A 4,823-nucleotide genomic window follows, 5' to 3' on the forward strand; every position below is an offset into this window, starting at 1 on the left:
AGCTCTCTTTACAATAGCCAGGACATGGAAGCAACCTAAGTGTCCATCATCGGATGAATGGATAAAGAAGATGTGACACATATATACAATGGAATATTACTCAGCCATAAAAAGAAACGAAATTGAGTTATTTGTTGTGAGGTGGATGGACCTAGAGTGTGTCCTACAGAGTGAAGTAAGTCAGAAAGAGAAAAACAAATACCATATCTTAACACATATATATGGAATCTAAGAAAAATAAAAATGAAAAGGTCATGAAGAACCTAGGGGTAAGACGGGAATGGAGATGCAGACCTACTAGAGAATGGATTTGCTGATGTGGGGAGGGGGAAGTGTAGGCTGTGACAAAGTGAGAGAGTGGCATGGACATATATACACTACCAAACGTAGAATAGATAGCTAGTGGGAAGCTACCGCCTAGCACAGGGAGATCAGCTTGGTGCTTTGTGACCACCTAGAGGGCTGGGATAGGGAGGGTGGGAGGGAAGGAGACGCAAGAGGGAAGAGATATGGGAACACGTGTATATGTATAACTGATTCACTTTGTTATAAAGCAGAAACTAACACACCACTGTAAAGCAATTATACTCCAATAAAGATGTTAAAAAAAAAAAGAAATGGTGCATCTGTACAGCTGAGAGGGAAGGTTACTGATTTTTTTCACTTATGTGCAATTTGGTCCCATCCACCTATAGACTTCTATATTCCTATTATATATTCTTTCCGTAGCTCATTATTGGGAGAGGTAAAAATTGAACTGTCACATTGGTGGGTGTTTCAGGGTTCACACTGCTGGGCAACTCCCTCTATTTCAGGGAAGATTTAAGAGATGTATAAAAGAGCCCTGGACTTGTCCCCAGTCATTGTCATAGATCTATGGATTGTGGTCTGGAGCTCTTGCTTTATCTGGGACTGTTGGATTTAGGGAAGTTTTGAGAATTCCTTCTTGCTTTCATTCTCCATTTTTCATAGCCCCAAACTTGAATATCTCCAGCCTTAAATTTTATGCAAATTATACACTTCCTGAAAATAAAGTTTATAACACTAGATGTTCAAGATCATGCAAACATATTAATATTACAATAATAGAAAAATTACCCAAAACGATGAAAAGTACTAATTTTGATATTGGATGGCAGTTTACCAAATGAGTCAATAATATACCAGTTATATAACCAGAATTAAGGTATCTGCTGGGATTTCTGTTTCATGTGTGTCCCCAAATTCAGAGACTTAATAAATGGATAAATTTGAACTCTTGAGAAAATTTCTTTTTTAAACATCTTCAGGCTTATTCATATTCACACTATATAGAGTAAAATGGGGTGGGAGTTAACAGGCAGAGTTGTTTGCCCAAAATACCGACTCATGAAAACACTCATCATTTGGTAACAGCTGTTAAATCTTACTGCTGAACAGCTGGGATATGTCAAGGAACAAAGCAGACAAATCTTCTCTCATGGGGCTCAGGATTTAATGGCTTGTTTGTGTGTGACGAAAGGAGGAATAAACCAGTTTATCTAGCTACACTTAATTCAAATAATGATCGTAGCCTGACTAATCCAAGGGAATTATAAAATCTGCAATGTTTTTTTGTTTGTTTTTCAATTTCTACGTGGCTAACCTACAGAAAGTAATAAAAATCTTAAGTGTATGGTTTGATGTTTGATATATACCCATGTAATTCCCCCCACATCAAAATACATAATATTTTAAGCACTTCAGAATCCTATCTTGTGATCCCTCTACAGTACTATCAATTCCTCTGGTAAAGATGACTATTTTTATTTCTATCACTGGTGATTAGTTATGCCTGATGTGGGATTTCTTAGTTTTTTACATTCCAGGTTGTATCTGTGAGATCCATCAGTGTTTTACATGTAGCTATTTTTGCTAAGCCTTTAGCCTCCTTGCTACTTCTTTCTGCTGTAATTCTTGGTAATTCTTCATCTAGCATACACATAGTTTACAGGTAAGCAAATATTTAAAGGAAGGAGAGCTGGCACAGTTTGAGATTAATTTCATCAATGTTTCCTCCTCTCCATGATTCTATCCACTAGATTTAGCTGCTTTGTCTACCACGAACTCAAATCTCAGATTCCTCATCCCATTTCTCTCTTCTGCATCTCAAGTTTCTCCCTTTTCTGGATTTTCTTCCACCATTATACAGACAGACATGGATGTCTTTTACAATGAAATCTATCACAACCACATGTGCATGCATGCATGCTCTCATGCCAAACATCTCTCTTCCTTCACATTTCTCTCCAGCTATTTATCCATTTCATTATTTCTTTCACCCAAATCTCTGGTTTATCACCTCCTTTCTCTTCTTATCCCACTTCATTCCACACCATTTCACTCAAACTGCTTTTACCCATATCACTAATGATCCTTATATTGCTGAATTTTGTGTTTGCTAGTCTGCAAACATCTTTATCAACTAGTCAGCATCATTTGATGAAATTTTTAATTTCCTCTATACCAAAAGATTCTTCTTTCAGCTTTGATGTCACATTGATCTTATATGTATTTTTAAGATTTCTTTATCCACTGGGTGGACCACTGACTATAAAGAATAAAGAGTAGAAGGAGAGACCCATGTTAGGTGACTATTACAGCAATCCATAAGTGACTTAGTCTTGGACTTAGGTGCAAAGAAGGATAGAGAGATAAACACACATAATCAAGACATGTTTTCTAATTAGAATAGAAATTAAAGACACTATAGGCTGGTGAGGGATAGGAAATAATGTCTCAAAATGGCTTTATTTTTAGATATGATAATTGGCTGAGTGCGGGTACAGTTATCCAAAATGAACATTTGCCAAAAGAGATCTGTGAAAATAAAATTTCTCATTTAACTATGTCAAGTAGTGGATAGGATATACAAATTTTACAGAGTTTGATATATAAATGTGAAGTCCTTGGAATATAACCTGAGCCATAGAGAAGGACCTTTGGAAAGAAAATAGCAAAAAAAAGGGGGAAACAGGATTGAGCCCTCCCTTTTCCCAATATTTACAAATAGATCTCAGAAGATTAAACAGTTACTGAATTGCTCCTGAATTGCTCCAGACTCCACAGACATCCTTCTGCAAATCTGATATTCCATCTTCAAGTACTGAGTTACCTGTGGACTGAAGTATTAAAAATTGACTCATTTTCACTCCTTCTCAACTCTTTTCCTAGGCAAATCATTTGATAGCCTAGGAAATAGCTCGAGGTCTTGTCCAGCTTTGTAGGGCAACAGAGTTATTGGGTTGGCCAAAACGTTCGTTTGGGTTTTTCCATACCATCTTAATGGAAAAACCCAAATGAACTTTTTGGCTAACCCAATAGTTTGTCTCAACGTAAACAGAATCTCAAACTCCCACAGAGCTCCACTGGGCCTTAAACAGCCTTACCTATCAGGTATACCCTCCAATGCCACCTTGCCTTGGCTACCACTGTTCCCTTGTGTTGAAGTTGATGGAAAAATGGCTGGAGAGACAAGACCTTAGTCAAATGATGAAAACCTGCAACACATTTAAATTGGTGACTGGTTTGTATGCTTTACATCTCTATATAATCTGCTGGAGATGAACTTTGCCCGTGTCTATGCTTGTACCTATCAGTCTACTATCCCATTTAGCACAGCAGGATTAGTAGGAAATGACATAATCATGACTCTCATATCTCCTACACCTAGAGGTGTAAGAAGAGCTATGAGAAAATGAAGGTATTGAATTCTCTCTGCCTTTAATAAAAGAAAATGGCTATAAGAAATAGAAAGCATCTGGAACAAGCTTGGGACACAGGAGGGAGGTGAGAGCATTCAGTGATGAAGGTTAAGTAGATTTTTCTGATGGAAGAGATGAGAGTGAAAGATAAAATTTAAGAACAAGACATATTTTCTATCAACCTAAGTAAAGAGAAACATGGATTACAGACTTGAGTCTACTGTGTTGGTGAAAGGGGTCAACACCTTTCCATTGCTAAAGTTTTTGATCAACTGTAAGAACTTAATTGCTAACTCAGGTCCATAGGCATGACTTCCACCAACCCTCTTATCCCCTACAGCTTTCCAAGGTGCCACAATACAAATGTTTAAGGCATGAAGTGTAAATATGAAAACACAGGCTCTTTCTGGATATAAAGATTAATTTAGTTTGGAGATTGTAAGTCTTATTATGCTTTATTCTCTACATTTTGTGACCATGCTACTCAAATCTTCAGAGAGTGGGTCTTTTTCTGTAGGACTATATACACATGAGCCAACTACAATATTTCATGTCTGCCTGCCAACAGAAAAGGTACTGGATAATGAGACTGTTCATAAGAACCTTGCTGACTATGATCTACAACTAAGACGCTGGACCAATTTAGCCAAATACCATTACTGGGGAAATCATCTTTACAGCATTTGGAAGTGAGTGACTACATTTATCACTGGAGATCCGAAACACCAAAGTAACTCTAAAAGGAAACTCTGAAGGAAAATAAGCCTTCTAGCAAGGATATTCATGGTTCTTAAACCACTGACTTTAAAGTTCATTTTGGAAAGGAATATAACAAAAATATTCAAATGTTGTTTATAAACAGTATCTTTTTACATTACCTTTTATTACACGCACTAAGCAACAGTATTAAGGTTTTAAATCAACATTTTCTGTTTTTACTACTTTAAGTTAGATATTCAGATATGAATATAACTCAAACTTAAGATAAAACCCTCACATAATGTAAATGAGAATTCTAGATCCCTATAACTTCATTATAAACTTAGTAGAAAACTAAGTTAACATCAGTGTTACCTTGAAAATGGAAAATTGAGGCTAAAT

The 4,823-nt window shown here is 36.5% G+C and overlaps 1 pseudogene; it reads left to right on the top strand.

Moving 5' to 3' along the window:
- The window catches only part of LOC102980641 (protein downstream neighbor of Son-like), a 36,299-nt pseudogene extending 31,843 nt beyond the window's left edge, over positions 1 to 4,456 (top strand).
- The last annotated feature ends 367 nt before the right edge of the window (positions 4,457 to 4,823 follow it).

This window comes from Physeter macrocephalus, chromosome 1 (genome assembly GCF_002837175.3).
Source record: "Physeter macrocephalus isolate SW-GA chromosome 1, ASM283717v5, whole genome shotgun sequence".
NCBI classification, from domain to species: Eukaryota; Metazoa; Chordata; class Mammalia; order Artiodactyla; family Physeteridae; genus Physeter; species Physeter macrocephalus.